Source organism: Symphalangus syndactylus, chromosome 3 (genome assembly GCF_028878055.3).
Source record: "Symphalangus syndactylus isolate Jambi chromosome 3, NHGRI_mSymSyn1-v2.1_pri, whole genome shotgun sequence".
Taxonomy (NCBI): domain Eukaryota; kingdom Metazoa; phylum Chordata; class Mammalia; order Primates; family Hylobatidae; genus Symphalangus; species Symphalangus syndactylus.
The window spans coordinates 111166595-111188166 of record NC_072425.2 but is presented as its reverse complement, the minus strand read 5'-3'; positions in this window follow the sequence as shown (position 1 = coordinate 111188166).

Sequence of the window (21572 nt, the reverse complement as noted above, 5' to 3'; positions counted from 1 at the left end):
TCCACACACTACTATAATACTAGTCTGTGGCATAGACATTAGTCCCTCATACTTTCTTAGGTACAGTTTGCATTAGGAAAACATGAATCAGCTAGTGTAGACATTCCAGTACCCTCTCTCCCTATCCTGCCTCTTCACCAGCCTCCAGTGGGAATAGTGACTTAAAGCACGCATTCTAGACTTGGATTGCTGGCATTTGATTCCCGGCTCTACTATCTGGTAGCCGTGTGACCTCAGGTGACTTATTTAATCCCTCTGTGCTTCAGTCTCCTCACCCATAAAAGGCAGGTAAAAGGAGTATCATCTCATACGGTTTTAATAAGAGTTGAATGAGTTAATATATATTTAGCTGAACAGAAAAATGTGACATATACTAAGGGCTATATTTATTAAGATAGATTTAACTGATAAAAATGTTCTTGTTTTTTGTCCAAAGAGCATGATTATTTCACCCATCATCTTTGCTCTGGAAAACAAATCCATGTAAATGTCTCATGCAAGCTGAAATCTGGTCTTTATGACAGATACAAGGGTTAGACTCTTTAAAAGCATTTTCCTAGTTTGAAGTATGGGATACACAGTATTATAATGGAAAAAGAATACACCAGTATTTCTTTCTTTTATGAATATATTTCTTACAAAATTAGTTATAAACACGCCATGTCTGTCATGAAATGCTGATACACAAAGATATTACTGGCTTGCAAGGTATCCTCTTGTGTGATTCAAATATATACATTAAATTGGCAGGTAGCCTCCAAGAAGGAAGTGAAGGAAACCTCTACCAGGCTGATTTCTATTCTTGATAAAATAAAAATACAGGTAAGAACCCCATTATAATGAATTCCACTGGACCTTTAATTTGCTTTTGCATTAATTAAATTTTGTTTTTGTGACTATAATTGCTAGAAATCATATCCCTAGTAAGTAGAAACTAGAGATGAAACCCATCTGATAGGTATCCTCTCTGGAATGAATTAACAAGTGAAAAGGAATGTTTTGAACCCACCTGGGAAAGAAAAAGGTTTAATCAGCTCACCACCTTGCACCCTTTTCTTCTCCAACTACTGCTGGACTGGTTTATCCTTAGACCATGTTTTAGGTCCTGTAAGCATGAACATGGGTATATAATGTACTTGGCTCATTTTGGGGTTTGCTTTTTCTTTCTTTTCCTTTTTTTTTTTCTTTAATGAGGAGAACTACAGTTGGAAAGGGGGAGAAAGAAAACTGAATGCTAACTGCTACTTAATTCTGTCAACATAAAGAATTATTAGAGATTCTTAAACCCTTCTATTTCCCTCACTTCCCTTCCTTCATTAAAAGCAGCATATTTGGACATGGCTAGTAAAAGTGAACAGGCATAAAAATACTGAACAGGATCACTTGGAGGGAGAGTGTTTGTAACAAGAACATCAAGGCATTGGTGGTTTGGGCCACATGCAACTACATGGAAATCTCTTTATTTTTTGAAATGCTTATTTATGAGGAAAGGTTTATGTATGATTGACTGGTTCCGTGATATCCAAGTCTGTATCTCAAATTCCCTATTTAGGCTTTATTATTTCACATATTTAAGATTCAGTACTAAGTTATATAGTCAATAATGGGTATTTGCCAAATATATGTATGTATGTATGTATAAATAATGTATGTATGGGTTTTATAAGTAGTGTATATATCAGTTTGATTCTCAACAGTGGATTCTTTAACTCTGAGTTTTCAGTTTCGTTAGTGTTATACTGTTAAACGGAACTAGATAAGTAAAATATTCTATGTCTATCTGATTTAATCCAGATATTTAACTTCAAGCAATATGTCATAAGAAAATAAATTATAATGAGTAAAACAATATATACCTGAGTAGTCCCACTTTGATGTTATTTATGAGTGAAAAAGGAATATAAAGTTCTTGTCCAACAATAAAGAGGTGACTTAGATTAACTACAGACAAACATGTAATGGGGCATTTGTGGTAATTAAAAATTATGCTTATGAATACTATAAATCAGCATGGAAGCAAATTAAGCCATAAAGAAAAAGCTAGGTTACCAAATTGTTCATTTCATAAGACTAAAAATTAAGAGGTATATGAAAAAAGATATCTTTATCTTTATCTATATATAGATATAGATATCTATATATAGATATAGATATCTATATCTTTATATATAGATATCTATATCTTTATATATAGATATCTATATCTTTATCTATATCTATATATAATATCTATATCTTTATCTTTATCTACATATCTATCTCTACATATCGATATCTATATATTTATCTTTAAAGATAAAGATAATGCAAGATTAATAATGGCTGGATGTTGGCTTTTAAAAATTTTTGTATTTGCAATCTGTTTAGTTTTCATGACGAAAAAGTAGTGGCCGGGCACGGTTGAGGTCAGGATTTTGAGACCAGCCTGGCCAACATGGTGAAACCCCATCTCTACTAAACACACACACACACACACACACACACACACACACACATTAGCAGGGCACAGTGGTAGGCACCTGTAATCTCAGCTACTCAGGAGGCTGAGACAGGAGAATCACTTGAACCCAGGAGGCGGAGGTTGCGGTGATCCAAGATGGTGCCACTGCACTCCAGCCTGGGCAACAGAGCAAGACTCTGTCTCAAAAAAAAAAAAAAAAAAGGAAGAAAGAAAAACTAGTATTTATCTCAGCATAACTCAAAGATGAAGGCATTTCTTGTAAAACCTAGAGACTTACTAACCTAAATACCATGTGAAATGACTGAATTAACACGGCTTAAATATTTTAATAGAACTTTGTATTATACCAAATGAAATTTTGTTATAAGAGGATTTGCCTTGAAAGATTTTTAAATGACAAGTATATATTTTTATAGTTTTTTACAATGATATGGTATTATGTGATGTTACATAGAATGTAAGAGCTTACAAATTGTGAGCTTATAAACTGTATTAAGTATATTCTGTTGATTTTTAATAAATACTAAACAGACAATACCATCGTTAATAGAGAGTCATTGCGTGCACCTGTAATCCCAGCTACTCGGGAGGCTGAGACAGGAGAATGGCATGAACCTGGGAGGCGGAGCTTGCAGTGAGCCAGAATGGCCCCCCTGCACTCCAGCCTGGGCTAAGAGCGAGACTCCGTCTCGAAAAAACAACAACAACAACAAAAGGGAGTCATTAAAAGTGGAGGGGCTGGGCATGGTGCCTCACGCCTGTAATCCCAGCACTTTGGGAGGACGAGGCAGGCGGATCACCAGAAGTCAGGAGTTCAAGACCCGCCTTGCCAACATGGTGAAACCTCGTCTCTACTAAAAATACAAAAACATTAGCCAGGCGTGGTGGCCCACACCTATAACCCAGCTACTTGGGAGGCTGAGGCAGGAGAATTGCTTGAACCCGGGAGGCGGAGGTTGCAGTGAACCGAGATCGTGCCATTGCACTCCAGCCTGGGTGACAAGAGTGAGACTCCGTGAAAAAAAAAAAAAGTTGAGATAAGATTACAAGGATGTAGTATGCTAGATATTTTCACTAAGTTAACAAAAATATTCTAATCTGAGTAGTGTATATTTTCCATTAACATTCCCATATTTCTTAGGAAATAAATCTTTTAAGCAAAATCCTCATTTTATAAGTAATTGTTTAATAAGTTTAGATAAAAGGTTTTAATCTAGAGTTTGATTTTTCTGTGTGATTGAATTCATTGATTTCAAACCCAATTATATTAACAAACATAAGAATGCTAACAACACTGTATAGTCTTTCAGTTTGCTATTCCATTATGACCAATTTTTGTTTTCATATAAGTATGGTAAATGTAATTAATAAAATTGGACAATTTATATTCATGTAACTTAATTCTTAGAATACAGGACTCTTTATTATTACAGAGCACCATGACTGAACAGAGCTTCTTGTCAATGCAGATTAACCCCCTGTTTCTCTGTAAGGTACGGCAAACTCTATGAAAGGAAAAGGAGGGGAATAACCTTTCACAGTACTAAATAAAGATCTGTTGAACAAATAATTAATTTCATTTATCAGAATATTTGATAGATTAAAATATAATTGATGAAAACTATTACTGTGAATGCCATGAAGACAGAATTTTCAGTGTAGCATTGTTTTATGGAAGCAATAAATTGAAAATAGTTTAAATGGTCATCAAAATGAAATGGTAGTATAAATTATGGCATATCCTCGCTATGTAATATTAAGCATGCAATAAAAAGGAATGAGTAGATATAATCTACTGACCTGGAAAGATGTCCATGATATATTATCTTTTATTTAAATAAAACCCAGCATCCTCCAGCCCATTATGCTTGGCAAGTTTCCATTTTAATTTAAAAATATGATTATAGGGTATGTATTACTAATAGTGGTTACTTCTGAAGGTTGAAATTTGAGAGGTAAAAAGGAAACATTCCATTCTCAATTTTTAGAATTTTCAGCATAGTGTAATTACTGACAATTTCTGCTTTTTTGCATTATCTGAATTTTCTAAATTAAAATATACTGTTCTAACGATGAAATTAATATCTGTTAATTAGAGAGCCTTGAAAATAAAGAAAAAACTTGAAATCACCTATAATTCTCCTGTGATAATTGCAAGAATTTATCACAGTGAATATGTTGGTTATCTTCTAGTATTTTTTTTTTCATAATTTATATCCATGGTCTCAAACTTTTACAAGCATCAGAATTACCTAGAAGACTCTTTAACACACAGTTTACCTGTTCCCAGCCATAGAGTTTCTGATGCAGTAAGTCTGAGGTGGGATCCAAGAATTTGAATTTCTAACAAGGTCTCAGGTGATGCTAATGATGCTGGACTAGACACTACATTTTGAGACCTACTGTTTGCTGTATTAGGAGTATTCTGTATTTAACATTATATATTTTTAGTTTTTACATTAAACCATACTATAAATATTTTCCATTTACATTAAAATTTTTTGAAAATATTTATTTTGCTTGATATTCTTTCATATAAATAGACAACAATTTAACTCATTTTTTTGACTTGTTGAACATGTGTGCTTTATTTTTATTTTCATAAATAATTCTGAATAAAGACTTCTCATGCTAAAAATATCTAATTTCTTTGAATAATTTTATAAATGTGAAGTTATAAAATCTGTATCTTAGATTATGAACAGTTTTAGGCTCTTGTGATATATTGCCAAACTGTTGACCAGAAAGTTTGTACCAAACTGTAACAACAGCATATGAGACAATCCACTATTCCACACCCTCATTAGCAAATTAATTGTTCTTAACTCAGCCTAAGGACTAACATTGTAGCTTGTCCAATTTAACAAGGGAAATCAAACGGGAAAATGCTGTTCAAATTTATAAACAATTTTTATGTTTGGCTAGTTCACAAATTTACCAATGTCAAATTATTGTACCATAGAATAAATTTGTAAGAAGGTCTTATATGCCACAGTCACAGAGGATAAAAAAAAAAATTTTGACCTGTTAGAATGTGCATTAAAGGAAATAGAGAAAAGGAGTGCATTCAATAGCTAAAAAACAAATCTTTTTGGAATTTTTAAGGCTCTCGTTCTTTTCTCCTCCCTACAATTTAAAGTAAATTTGATGTGTGGAAATAAACAAGTAGGGAAAAATCTGAAACGTGAATAAAGAGCACCAGCCCAAAATAACTTTGTCTGAGACTTGTCCTGTCTCACTGTTGGCACTGACAGATTTTAAAGATATGCCAGGTTTCCAATCTTCAGTCTTTCACTTATCTGGTAACCTTGGGAAAATTACTGCTACTGTCTGTGCTTCAGTTTCCTCATGGAAAAAATGGGATAATAATTCTTGTACCATTGAATTCTTGCTGGTACTCAATAAAATGTCACATTTAAAGCATATATATACTAGGCAATCAATAAAGGTAGTTATTATTCTCTTTCATCCACCAGCTCTTGGAATACAGTAATCATTCAGTGAATGAGTGGATGAACTAATAAATTAATAAATACAGGTATAAATGGATAACTCTACCTCTAATGCAGCATCAAACAAAAGTTTTAGATGCTCTGCTTCCAGGCCCTTAATCCAAGAAGACACAGTGTAATGTATTATTATATCCCCTCAATTTCTTCCTGTACTCCCACATGGAAAGTCTTTGCTCACATCTTTTTTTTTATATGGCACAACAAAACCTTCCCTCAGAAAGAGGCCAGGGTGAATAAAAGGGTCCTGAGTGTCTGGAAAAGGAAGACATTCAGCAGAAATACCACAACATCTAACCAGCCTTTCTTTCTTTTTTTTTTTTTTTTTTCTTTTTTTGGATTAGCAGGGTATTTTGCTTTTATCCCTCTCAATGTGAATTCTGGTATTTCCCCCTGTAAGTGGCATTTCAAAGCTGACAGCTCCAGCTGTCCAGCCTTCCTCCCTCCAGTGACTCATACCCAACAGATGGTGCAAATAGCTTGGCATCAATTCACTGAATCAGTGTTGGGGGAAAAGCCTTGCCAGACGACTGATGGTTTCTTTGAAGTTGTTCATTCTGGCAACAATGCACAGCTAATAGAACAGCCTTGGCTGAACAAAAAGATATGAAACTGACGTTTGAGAGAAAATCTGGAACATAAGGGTCTATATCTTTCACAGTGCTTGCAATTATTTTCTACCAATAATATCATTTTTATTATTATTATCTACCAGAGCTATGTAATTCTCTCACTTGACATTCCTAATACTTGATATTAAAATAAGCCTATTAATACTGCTCAAATAACATTAGAAACAACATTAGACTGGAGGTCAGTGCACCTAGGTTCTAGCCTAAGTTCCACCTGAAACTTCTTGGATATTCTTAACCGAAACATTTATGTGCTTTGACCTTTAGATTCTGCAGCTTTAAAATGGTGACAAAAATATCTTTCTTGACAGTTTTACATGGTGATTTTGAGAAACAGATAAAATAATGAATTCATAGGTGTTACGTAAATAAGTGTTGTAAACTGTTATAAACTTTAAAGTGTTATGAAGAACACTATACTGATCCCCCACAAAGACGCATGAATTCTTTTCCCCCTTCCCTCCCCCTGAGATGGAGTCTCGCTCTGTCGCCAGGCTGGAGTGCAGTGGTACAATCTCAGCTCACTGCAACCTCCGCCTTCCGGGTTCAAGCAATTCTCCTGCCTCAGCCTCCCAAGTATCTGAGACTACAGGTGGCGCCACCACACCCAGCTACTTTTTCTATTTTTAGTAGAGAAAGGATTTCACCATGTTGGCCAGGATGGTCTTGATCTCTTGACCTCATGATCCGCCCACCTCGGCCTCCCAAAGTACTGGGATTACAGGCATGAGCCACCACGCCCGGCCACAGGCATGAACTCTTAAATGAGGATGGGTTTATGCAGGTATAAGCTCTCACCCTCCTGTATACTATTGTGAGAGCTGTGTTAGGATTGGAGGACAATGAGTATCATAGAACCATGGACTCTCACCTACTCATTTTTACCAACTTCTCAACACACCTTAAAAGCATGTTAACTCCACAATCCCACAAAATTTGGTTAAATCTTGGATTGATCTTAAAATTCTTTGCATAATGTGACCAATTATAATAAATTAGATGGAATTAAAGAAAATTGTTTGTGATATCATCAAACCAGTTATTACAATTGAATAATAGATCCTAAACACACTTTCACAAATAAAATACTAGAATCTACAATTAAAGTTACCAGGAGATTGTAGCTTCCTGGATTAGAGATGTTGACAAATCCATCACTGTATCATCACCATGGTAGGAAGTCAGCCTGAAATATGGATATGGGTACCTAGCTCCAAAGCACAACCCATATGGATTTCTCCTATATTAACCAATTTGTAGTATTACCTGACAGCTGGAGAAGCAGAATTATTCAAATAATTTGTTTCATTTTGTTTTTAATCCTTTGTATCTATATTTCCCAGAAACATTCTAGGGTGTTTTAAATAAGTAAATATTCACAGTTCACAGAATCCAAAAATGCATTCAAATATCTACTACTCGAAAAAAAACAGCTCACCTAAAGCTTTTCTTCCGGTTTACTAAAATGAGTCTCTCATAATAACTATTTTCCATTTTCCCTTTTCACTAAAACTTAGTTGAGAGGAAAACAGAGGATACTGAAATCAAATGATAACCTAAAACTGACTTTTAGTAATTTAATTTATTCAAGATTTCACTTATTTATTCCCATATGCAATATATCACTATCAAAATGATCTGTTTGAAACAGGAAGTAAGAAGTTGTTAGTTTTCCTTTGTTTTTCTAATGAATGTGAGTATACACAAGAGGCTTAGGTTTAGTTTGTTTGCGCATAAATGTGGCTAAAACTTTTTCTACAGTAGCTGTTTAAACTGAAAGAAAATTGTACTAGGTATCCATAAAAGTTTGATCAGAAAAACAGATGCCACTGTAGACATTTTGAGCTTTCTCAGGAAAGTCAGAGTTTCAAGGTTACAAGGAAGCTGCCACCAGTTATTTCATCTGCCTTCATCACCAAACGGGGTTCCTGAGGAAGATGCCTCCAAATTGCAGGCAAAATCCATGTCTGCCACCTGCTGATGCCCATGTGCCTGACCTGATGTGTCTCTTCTTTCCTATTTTGAATCTTCATGAAAGCCTCTAATTGGCAGAATATCACTGGAATCCTGCAGGCCATGGAGTATGGGAACTGTAGTCTCCAGGCTTCACAGAACCCAAAATTCGTAAAACAGGACATTTTTCTGACAGGCCACCTCATCTCTTGTCAACTGAACCAAAGGAGCCAAATCAAAGAGTACAAGGCAGTTGTTCTCTAAAGAATGAACACGTATTGCCTTCTCAGTCACTGGAAACCCTTGTAAGAGCTCTAATTATGCCAGAAAATGAATCTTCATGAAGAGAATTTGTCATCACCAGCAGCAGCAAGTATTTATTGCCACAAAAATGAGAGAAGCACAGTTATTGTTCCAGGAGCATACAATGCCTTAGTCGGGAAGGTAAGACTTTATTATTTTTAAAAGTGTTGAGCACCAACTTCATGTCAGGGACTTGACTAAAGGCTTTTCAAATTTCTTAAATCCTCATAACTTTTCTCTGATGTATTTATTGTTTGCTCTATTTAGCAGCTAAGAAAATTGAAATTCAAAGCAGTTAAGAGGAAAGTGCCCAAGTCCTATCTATAGCATTGGTGCCAGACATACCCGGATTATGTCTGATTCCAAAGCTTTTGCTCTTTCTGCTACACAGTGATGGTGGTAAAGCCATATTTCTGAGGGTCAAATAATTACTATAAGAAAATAAGTGCTAAAATAATTCAGAGATGAACAAAAGTAAATTTATATTTGATAATCATAATCACTCATTCTTTTTAAGTCAGGATCTATATTATTATTTTGTAAACATTTGAAATTTGTTTACTCCCACAGATAACTTAGGGTATCTCTTTGAAACTTCTTATCTCTATTGCCAGTTAACAGGAATAAAGATTTAAACTTGAATTAAAATGCTATTCAGGGACTTCCATTAACCAGTATCAGTTGGTTGCTTCTAGAGCTAACCATGAGAAAAATATATATATATATATATTTAAAGAAACTTTAGCAAGGACTGTCCATTCATTGCCTGATGCTATTTGGGAATATAATGGCTCAATTCTTTTTGTCCTCAGATTAATAAAGCAAGCTCAAGTGTTATAAAGAGCATTTTAACTCCCTCCAATATTTTCTCTATGGGTTTCTTGTGGCAGAACTCATTTGCAATAATCCATGTGTAATTTGGTAAACCAAATGGAAAACGTGGCATTGTAACAATTCTCTTTACTGGGAGAAATGCTGAATATATAAAAAATTGAAAGGCAAGGCAACCCCATCCTTCAATTTTATCAAATCTTTGACAAGTGAAATTTTCCATTGGTTGATAGAATGTTAAAAAATAGATGACATAAAACTGAAGAAATGTAATGAGGAACTCTAATAAGGTTGTCCTATGCTTTCTAAGTATTGTAAAATGTGAAATGTGCATTGTAAAATGTCCTTCTCAAGAGATTGAATACTCCTAGACCTAAAATTGAATTACTATAAAACCCTTGAAATCATTAAAACGAGTATTTCTCTTTTTATTTGGAAGATTATATTTGTAAATAACATACACTAATTCTTATATCAGCCTGGTATTGGAGAAAGGCAACAAGGCTGAAGCAATGGGAAAGGGCTTTAATTCATAAAGATGACTTTTTTGAATGATCAAAGTACATAATGAACCACTAGAGGCTGAGGCAGGAGAATGGCGTGAACCCGGGAGGCGGAGCTTGCAGCGAGCCGAGATTGCGCCACTGCACTCCAGCCTGGGCGACAGAGCCAGACTCTGTCTCAAAAAAAAAAAAAAAAAAAAAAAAAAAAAAAAACCATTTAGGCATAAAGCCTAAATCACCTATTTTAAGTAAAAACATCGTAAGATTTATACACTAGAATTGAATGTTTATCAAGAATACAAAAAGAAACTTGGCAGGTACGGTGGCTCATGCCTGTAATCCCAGCAGTTCGGGAGGCTGAGGTGGGTAGATTACCTGAGGCCAGGAGTTTGAGACCAGCCTGGCAAACATGGTGAAATCCCATCTCTACTAAAAATACAAAAATTAACTGGGCATGGTGGCATAGTCCCAGCTACTTGGGAGGCTGAGGCAGGAGAATTGCTTGAACCCGGGAGGCAAAGTTTGCAGTGATCTGAGATCATGCCACCTCACTCCAGCCTGGGTGACAGAGCAAGACTCTATGTTAAAAAAAAAAAAAAAATTATATATATATATACACAAAAAGGAAGTTATTTTAGATTTAGATTTTGATATTTAATCCATATGTTAGAGATTTTTAAATAAATTTTTGCTTAAAAATGCAACAGTGTCAACTTTGCTGTAATTTGGTACTACTTTCATTTGAATTTACAACAAGGTGGACTTATTTTTCACATTCCATAGAAATGTAAGTTCCAGAGACTTCAGTGTCACCTTTGGGATCTTAAGAGGTCAGTAAATAATACCCTTTTCTTCCCATCTTAGGTTCAGAATAGATTTAAAAATAAAGCAGAAGAAATAGATCAAGATTTAAACAACAGCTTTATGACTGATAAAGCAGATTAGAAAATGTGGCATCAAACGTGCTTCAAATAGCTTCCCAACATACCATCCCCAAAGTAGACAGACTCACACACCCAGAGACACACAGAGCTGTGGGCTTTTCCCATCCCATGGAGTTCATCTGAATGCACAAGGGCAAAGAACAAAAGTGGAGGTAGTGACTTCTAAAAGTAAGAAAGAAGGGCTGGGTTGGCTTTCCCCAAAACCTGCAATCAGTGAGAAGTGAGTGATGGGTGAGGGAATGAGGCAGTAGTACTATGCTACAGGGACACTGTACATGAAAAAACGAGGAGTAAAATAGTGTCTCCCATACCCAAAATTCAAGCTGACATAAGGAATCAACGGGGTGTGTAGTTTCCAGGGTGACAGCCTGCAGTCATCCTTCTTCACCTACTAAATATATATGTTTTTTTTTCCCTGCAAATAGCACATACAAATAATATATATTTCATTTTTACAAAATATTTACTTCTTTTTCTCATTTTAGTGTTCATTAGCCCATAGTAAAGTCATATAACAGTTTTTTCCAAAAAGTATTTTAACCTAGTACTAGAGATGAATGAATAGATACGTAAGATGATTGATACATATATATAGATAGAGAGAGAAAAAAATTTTTCAGAAAATACTGCATTGGGTCTAATCATCTTTTGTATTATAAAATAACAATAAAGGGTTACACTCCATATAATAGATACTAACAAAATTAGTTACTAAGTAATTATGTATCTGAATTTATACTGGTTATTTGCCTTCCTTAGATTGCTTTATGCATCACAACATATAGCCTTGGATGCAGAATGCAATTTTCTATGCCCTTTAGAAACTGCTATTTCCCCTTTTTCATCTGGTTATACATTTTCATTGTGCCATCATTGTGAATAAATGGGCTCACATGATACTGATAGCGTAGAGATTTGGAATTTTTGCATTTATAAAGACCAAAAATAGTCATGATTAAATATTTGGAAGAAACTAAAACTAATTTTGAATAACTGTTATTGTGATGGGGGATGGGATTCAATCTTACCACATTTAGGAAATGCAAAATAAGTTATCTAATCTCCTTATGTAGAGTATTTTAATATATGCAAAATTAACTTTAAATGATCATTCAGTAAGATCAAATATTCATTACAAAATCACTATTTAATCATTGTTCATAGTTGCCTAACCCATTACAGTTCAAATTGATGTTAAAAGATGGCCTAAACTTGCAGTTTCACCTATTACCTTGTTTGAGGAGCCACAGATCATAGTGCGTGCGGTCCAAAAAAAGTCAGAAAGAATAAAATTGATATTAGCGTTTTTTGTTTACTTCTCTTAATATTGCTGAAAAAAGCAAAAACATTCTTCATTCTCCTTGATATGATGCTGGTTTTCCATTCAAGTGGAATCCCACGGCGGGACATTGGAATTATGCCATAAAGTGCTCTTGGTGACCAAACACCAGATCTGTCACAATTAACATGAGTAAATTAGGTTATATCTCATTTGTCAACTCATTTTCATCACTAGTTTCCTCTAACCACCAAATGGATGGATTAGAAAGTGATGGATTATATGTTTATTCACCAAGCTGCTGTAAGTGTCTTAGAGGCTTTGTCAAGAAAGTCACCCCTGACTGGGCAAGCTAAAGGGACTTGCCAAAGGAGTCAAGAGGAGGCAAGCAGAGCATGAAAGCCCTTCTTAGGAGAATGAAAAAAGAAATGGGAACAGAAGCTAGAAGGTAAAGCAGATAATTGTAGTTAAAGTTTCATTAGAAAGTATTCTTCAAAATCAACCAAATAAAGTTAGTGGGAAACAGTATACAGATAATGGATAACAATCTAGGATTTGAAGTCAGACAGAACTAGACATGAATTTCAGCTCATACATCAATAGACTCTACAACCTGAATAAATTTCTTAATTTTTCAACATTTCAATTTCCTCATTGAAAAAGTGTCATAATAACACTATTATGATTGTGGTGAAGAGAAATGAAATTTTTTGCATATCAAAATTGTTCAATAAACACTCCCTATAATTACTGCTTCTTTGCCATGTTGTAGTTTTTATTAGTGTAGAAAGGCATTAGCTCCCATTTCTTTAAATTCAGCAGTGTAATTATGAATATCCAGTACCATTTCTGCTGCCAAGACCACTGCAATGAAGTAGGGAAAAGGGAATGGCATACTGAGATGAGAGCCAGTGGGAGTGGCCTGCCCCATGGTAAGGAGTATTTTATCACTTATATCATTTATAATTGTCTGTGAAAAGTGATTTTTAAAAAATTGGCTTTTCATACAGTTTAAATTCCCTACAGATAATGCACCCCTTTATTGACTGTGCTAGTGAAACTGTTCCCTCACCATATCCTGCCCCATGGATCACCACTGCTCTTTATACAGATGAAGTCTGAGGGCCAGAGAATACAAGCAAGTAGCCAAAGTCACAGAGGATCATTTTCAAGCTGCTTCTTTTCAAAAATAATTCCATATTTTTTCAGTTCTTTCCAGATCATTTGCCACTTCCTAACTTCTTTTGACTCATGTATCAGGTCCTTAGTTTGGTTTTCCTCCAAAATCTAAACTAACACAAGCAAAATCCATTTATTTTCAGAGGTTCCTCATAGAAAAGGTAGAAACAAATATAGTGCATTCACTCTGAAGGATTTTTACTATTTCTGTTTCTACCTCTTATGCAGTATTCCTGGTCTCTGCTTGTCCAGTCTTACGAGGCTCTGTTGACAACTGGTGTGATGTACTAAAACGTTTGCCTGGAATAATGTGACGAAAAAGTCGAGCCATGTTTATACCATGTCATATTTTAACAGTGTTTTGTTTCTTAATCCTTCCCAAAATGGACAAAATATGTGATAGCTATTTTCCCCCAACTGTAAAGAAAAAAAGAAAAGCTAAACAATGTTGGGATTTCTTCCAGATTCTATTGCCCCTTCAATGAAGTTATTGTGAGATGTTTCTTTCAGTGTGTGTATTAAGAATGCACTCTGCTAGCTAAAGTCAGGTAAGTTTCCACTTGTCACCACTGAAGGAAGTAAAATGCCAAGAATGGAACAAATGACACACACCTTTATTTCCACCATATACAATGTGCCTTTCTACTTGCCAACAGAAAGCAGAACAGATCAAGTAATATTCTGCTAAATAATTATGCACACCAAAACAATGGCTATTTGTGCAACTCAAGAAGAAATCGTTATGTTGTTTACTGTTCACAGTTCTCACTGTCAAAGGTCAATATTGTGTTTTGTGCCCTGATTGTCTTAAATTAATAAACACTATTCTGTTGTTGGGTTGAGAAAGAAAAGAGCAATCTGTCAAGAGAAGTATTTCTCTTTCATTAAAAGATTTTACTCAATCCAGAAAACTGTTCCTACCTCCACCTTCCTGGCTAGTAATGAGAAAAAATCCATAGCAACCAATTTCAAGCCACCTAAATAAAGATGTCCCAAGGAAATCCTATGATGAATATGATCTTTTTCCAGAACAGCATTTCTCTCCATAATTATGCTATAAAACAGATTTCACACCATAGGTATAATGCATAAAACATAAGCTAAAATTTATGGCCTAAGATTTGAAAAGTCTAAAACATTTCTATCTCAACAGTCTCTATTTACTCTAATCACTTTTCTATAAATAACTATATCTATGTGTTCTATTCCAAAAGTCCTCTAAGCATATCACATGTTTCTGCTCAGAAAAGTTTGATAGTACCAATTATTACTTACTTCAAGAAAAAGGATATGCATTTAATAAAATTAATTGGGGAAATTTATTCATAAGTGAATATAAAGATTGTGGTGAGGATCCTTAAAATGCTCATTTCACACTCAACTCTAAAGTTTACTCATGATTTGACTAACTGATAAAAGCTCTGCAATAAAAAAGCAACATAGTAATACAGCTTCTAAATGAGCAAGTATTGAAGCCAATTGAAACCTAGTAGGTGAAAAGGTTTTTTTATAAATGTTAAAAGCTGAAGCTTGAAGGGATAGGAAATAAAACATTTTAAAAGCATCAGTAAGAGACAATCTCAGGTATAAACATAATTATTTATTTAGGGGATTCCTAGAGATAGATGCTGCAGCCAGCAAAGATGTGATGGCACGTAAACATGAACAAGACAAGCTGGAACAGCTGAAAGGTGATGTTCCTCCCAGGGAAGCAATTTGGACTCAAACCAGGCCAACAGTGATGAAAAATCATTATCATTGAGTGACCAGTTCTTTAGTTGTGTCTCATTATGGATTCAGAAATGTATTTCAGGTCTGGACTTGGTAGCTAATGCTTTTATCACAAGCATCGAATGCTAATTTGTTAATCCAGATCTGCCAGGAGAAGCATAGTTTCTTCTTCTTTCAATTACCTACACTGATGGTTAGAAAGCACACCAGAATCCAAGCATCTGTTTCATTTGAGATAAAAAATGTCTAAAGAAAACAAAGTTAATACCATATGCATTATAATTAAAATTCTGCTTGGACAATAAAAACGTTAATATATAAGTGAATTTTTTTTTTTAATTTTTGAGACAGAGTCTCACTCTGTTGCCCAGGCTGGAGTGCAGTGGTGTGATCTCAGCTCACTGCAAACTCTGGCTTCCGGGTTCACACCATTCTCCTGCTTCAGCCTCCCAAGTAACTGGGACTACAGGCACCTGCCACCATGCCCGGCCAATTTTTTGTATTTTTAGTAGAGACGGGGTTTCACCGTGTTAGCCAGGATGGTCTCGATCTCTTGACCTTGTGATCCACCCACCTCGGCCTCCCAAAGTGCTGGGATTACAGGCGTGAGCCATCACGCCTGGCCTATAAAGTGAATTTTTTAAGCAAGGGGAAAAGCTCAAATTCAAATTTTAAATAATCTATTGGTTGATTCTCTATTAAATGAGTTTAAGAAAAAAAGACTAATTATTCACATCCTCTCTGCCATCAGAGATTGCTAATTACCATCTTTTTCCAATTTTTTTTGGGCTAATTCAGAAATTCAATGTTTATGACATTTTTCAGTTAAATTCTCCATAATGTATACTCAAAAAAAGACAAACATCTCACATCAGCCAGCAAGTTTCCTCCCAACACTTAATATCTTTGTATTTGCTGAAGGTAACAATCCAAAATAAAATCATTTTACTTAACAGAATTAACAGAGAATGAAATCATTGCATTGTTGCTTTAAAATAATTGTCTAGAATATGAGGGTTTCCACCAGGAAATATTATGAAAATACACATTGAAATTATTTCTTACTCAATCAGCAGTTCTATTAAGCATTTTACAATCAGATGCTTCAATGCAAGATGCAAATTGTTTTATTTCTGAATCCGCTCCCTTACATTGTGTGACTCCTGAAATTGCTTTAGAAGGAAGCGCTTGTTTTTTAAAATAATATTGTAATTTTTTAATAGATACAAAGCTAACAAAGAAACTTTGCTTTAACAAATAAGCAATCATTTAGGAGCACATATATCCCAAATATAAAAGATTGTAGATTTAAGCTATTTGTCTTTTTTCCAAGATCATTTGGTTTGAAAGATTCCTCTACTCAAAGGCAATGCACATCATTTCCACTTTGCTAGGTTATTTGCGAAACACTACAGAAGTGGTAGAGTTTATATGCCACAACGGTTACAATCATTGGCTTTAAAGTCAAACATGAGTCAGAGTCCCAGGTCTGCTACATAAGATTTTGTGATCTTGAGCCTCAGTGTTATTATGGGTAATTGGAATAAAAATAGTATCTTACATGTTTGCTGTAAAATTACATTAAATAATGCTTAATGCCTATGCATAATAAACAACAAATGTCATCTATGATAATTGTGATTAATAGTATAATTAATAAATTGATAAACATTTTTATTTCTATAAGTATGGCTGAGTAGATACCCTGAATCATTGTTTCAATTGAATCAATTACAATTCCAGTTAAAATATAGCATTATTTTTCAAAGCATTGTTGAACTGGCATGAAAGTTAGAAATTCAAAAGCCCCAAACAAAATTAAAGCATTACTGCTTACTCTAAGAGGTAAAAAATAATAAATCTGGCATTCATCTGAGGGTTTGAGACCTTGCTATTCTAATCGGCAGGTTTGTGGAGTTAGGGACAGAAGACAAAGGCAGCACTCTGTTTATAGGGGGAATTTAGGATGAGACACTCCAGATAGCTGGAAAATGTTTACTGGAGCTTTGTTCTTGCTTTTATTTTTGTTGGATGGCAAATCATGCTTTCTATAAAATTTTTAAATCCTCAAAATAAATTTAATTTAGAGTAATTTTGTTTGGTACTGGTCATGGGCAATTGGGAGAAGTAAATGCAACTTTTCTGAAAAATATCACTTTTGACACAACCCTCAAATAATTCCCACAGATAAAGTTCCAAGGATAAATAACTCAGAACTGCAAATCATAAAACACACATACAAAAACAAGATATTATATGTAGAAGTCTGTAGAAATAATAGCAGAAACAAGCTGACAAACATTAAGAAAAGGAATTATTTGAAACACACTAAGAAATAACTATTATATGTCTAAAGAAACAAAAAAGTTTGATATTTTGACTAGCAACTAGGAGACTATAAAAATGAACGTTCAGATTTGAAAAGGAACCAAATAAAATCTCAGGAAATACTGTACTAACTAAACTTAAGTCAATAACTGAATTAAATTCAGCAGCAGAGATAAATTATGAACTGGAAGAGATATTGTCCAGAAAATGGTCTAGAGAGACAAAGAGATGGAAGACAAAAAAATGAAGTGAAGGGGCATAGACAGAAAAGAGCTGATCAATATCTAATCGCTGTTTCAAAGGGAGATAGAAAAAATGGGAAATAGATGATCACAGAAAGAGATAATAGTTGAGAACGTCATAGAATGTTAAAAAAAAAACCACTAATTCTCAGTTCTAAGAATATCCATGAATACTAAGAAGGGTAAATAAATACATTTGCAAGATGACAAATCATTACAAAACTGTGAAACATGGAAAAAAAAAGTCTTTAATGAAGCCAAGGAGAATAAACAAATTACCCACAAAGAAAAGGCAATTATATTGGTAGCTGACTTCACAACCGCAGAAAGAAAAAAAAATAGATGTCTTGAATACTATTTTCAAGATGCTGAGATGAAATAACTATAATCTTAAAGCTTTGTACTCAGCAAAAATATCAACCAAGAATAAGGGTGGATAAGGATATTTTCAGACCAAGAGACTTAACATGAGAATTAAATATTTAAAGCTGTGCTTCAGAAAGAAAGATAATGATCCCAGATAGAAATCTGAGATGAAAGAAAAATAATGGACAAAGATGCTGGTAAATATGTGAATAAATCATAAAATAAGAATGTCTATACAACTATGATTTATCAATAATATTTAAACATTGAAACATTAAAAAAAGAATGTCTTGGGTGTAGGTGGGTGGGAACAGATTCAAAATAAATTAAAGGTCTCATACACTTAAAAGGGAAATGATAGAATTTAAAGGATTTTTATATTCATGTAAGGTTGCCAGATTTAAGAAATAAAAATATGCTTTTCATCCATTGTTTACCTAAAATTCAAATTCAACTAAGTGTCCTATTTTTTAGTCTGGCAACCCTATGTTAATTGATCTGTAGGAAAAAAAAATTATGCTTAAATTTAAATATGCAGAGTTAGATAATATAAAATCAATTAATGCATTTTGCCACATGTACAGATTGAAAAGAAAAATGATATGACAACTTCAATAAATATAAAAATATTAATCAATAAAATTCAATATTCATTAATAGTAATCTTCAAATGGAAACAGATGATACACTTTTTTAGTCTGCTTATGAGTATTATGAAAATCCTTAGTAAATGTCTTACTTTGTGGTGACATTATAAAGTAATATTCTTTAGAATCAGGGATGACACAAGAATGGTTACTATCACCACATTTATTCCACATTGTGTTCGAGGTTCTGACCACCGGAATAAGAGAAGAAAAGAAAATTATAAATTCTCACAATTGGAAAGGAAGAAAGCAAGTCATTCTCTCAGATTATGTAATTGTCCACCTAAAACAAAGTAATCTACAGGTAATTGTCAATATATTATTGATGTAATTATGGTGTGTGCTAAACTGGCTAGATAAGTAGTGATAGGTAGTGACTTTGGATTTGGACTCCCACTAACTTGGAATATTTCTGAGTTAATTTTACAAAATCAGCATATTTCTTGTTTAAAAAGAGAGAGAATCACAATGTTGCTGGAAATCTATATATCTATAGATATACAGATAGATAGATAGATAGATAGATAGATAGATAGATAGACAGACAGACAGATATATATATATATATATATATATCTTGTTCTGTTGTCCAGACTGGTGTGCAGTGGCATGAATTGTAGCCTCAATCTCCAGTTACTCAAGCGATACTCCCACCTCAGCCTCCCAAGTAAATATGACCACAAGTGCACACCATCTAGCTCGGCTAATTTTCTTTTGTTTTGTTTTGTTTTGTTTGTAGAGACGAGGTCTCACTATGTTGTGCATGGTCTTAGACTCCTGGACTCAAGCAATCCTCCCACCTCGGTCTCCCAAACTGCTAAGATTACAGGCATGAGCCACCATACCTAGCCATAAATATTTTTAAATAAAATATAAAATACTATTGTATTTTTATATGTCAACATTAATGGAAAATATAATTTTCAAAATGATATCATTTTTCTATGGCAACACAAAAGTACCAAGTACCTAGAAATAAATTTAACAAAAATTGGATAAGCATTGTGAAAAAAATATTAACTTTTATAAAGGCAATAAAGAAAACATAAGCAAAGGGTGAATTATGCCATGAATCCATAAACATAATTGCATGTGCACATGCATACATACCCACAAGATTGGTAATTGATAATAGAATGGGAGCTTTTGCTGAGTGGGGAAAACATACTTAGTTGTGGGACAATTAGTTATCATATAGAAGGAAAATAAAAGTGGATTGCTAACTTGCCACAAAAAAATAAAGTTATAATATTTATGATTGGAAGGGAAATCTATAAAACTAGTAGAATACCATGAGGAAAAACAGGTTTATGACTGTAGGTTAAATATAAAAAATATACACCATAAAGGAAATTATAAATTAAACTACAGTAAAATTAACAACTTCTGTTCATCAAAGTTTAAAAGGTAATTCATAAACTAGAAGACATAAGCAACACATATTAGCCACAAGTGCATATGACCCCCAAAATGTTTTAAAACCCTATAAATCAGTAAGAAAAAGATAAATATTTAAATAGTAAAAAATAAAAAAGGTAAAAAACAAAGAAACACTTTTTACAGAGTAGAAAACACAAAATTCTTGTAAACATATGAAAAATTTTCAGCTTCATTGGTAATCAGAAAAAATTTAAATAACAATGAAAGTTCCATATATAATGACAAAAGTTGTAAAATTTAAGAAACGGGACAATACTACATGTTGGCAGGATAAAAGGATATATATTAATGAAAATTCTCTTCCACTGCTAGTGGGAAGATACATTGAAACAACCTTTTGGAAAAGTTGAGCATTACCTGGTAAAGTGGAGTGTGTGTGAAACCTGCAATCCAGAAGCTCCATGTCTACACATAAAGCTTAGAGAAACCCTTGCACAAGTGTTTCAGAAGCATTGCAAGAATCAAGAAAAAGAGCATCAGTGGTTAAGAACCATGAACAACACAACGTAGTCAGGCTCTTAGATTGAAATCTCCTCTCTGCTACTTTATAACTCTATTTTAGTTAATTTATTAGTATTGTTATGTTCTTGCATCCTCAACTGCAAGTTGAAAATAACAATAGTACCTATTTCATAGGCTTGTGTTGATATTTAAATATTTAAAAGTGCTTGGAATAGTGCCTGGCACATAGTAAGTATTATACTGTTATCTGTTATTATTACTTACAACAGCATTGTTAATCATCAAAAAAAACCCCTGGAAATACTGCAAATATTTGCCACTAGGATATGTGTGTATAAAACTATATGTATACACACGTATATATTCATATATGTACACACATAAACACAATGGAATACAATATAACAGCAAAAATAAAAACTTTAGAATAAACAAGATAAGCAACTCAGACTATACAATATGATTCAATTTATGTGATTTTTTAAGGCAAAATGTTACATCGCTTAAGAAGGTATATTTTACTAAACTTGGGGAAAAAGAGAAGGAATGATTTATATAAATTAAGAATTTCAGAATGGTTGTATCCTCTTTGGAAACAATGAGTGGAATGAAAGCTGGGAGAGTGACCCAAGGGTTTCTATAGTACTACTAATATTCTCTCTCTTAGCCTATAAAAAGATTGAGATTTATTTAGTCTTCAAACTGTGTGTATACCTCTTGTGCACATTTTATGTCCTGTATTTTGCCAAATATAGTGTGAAG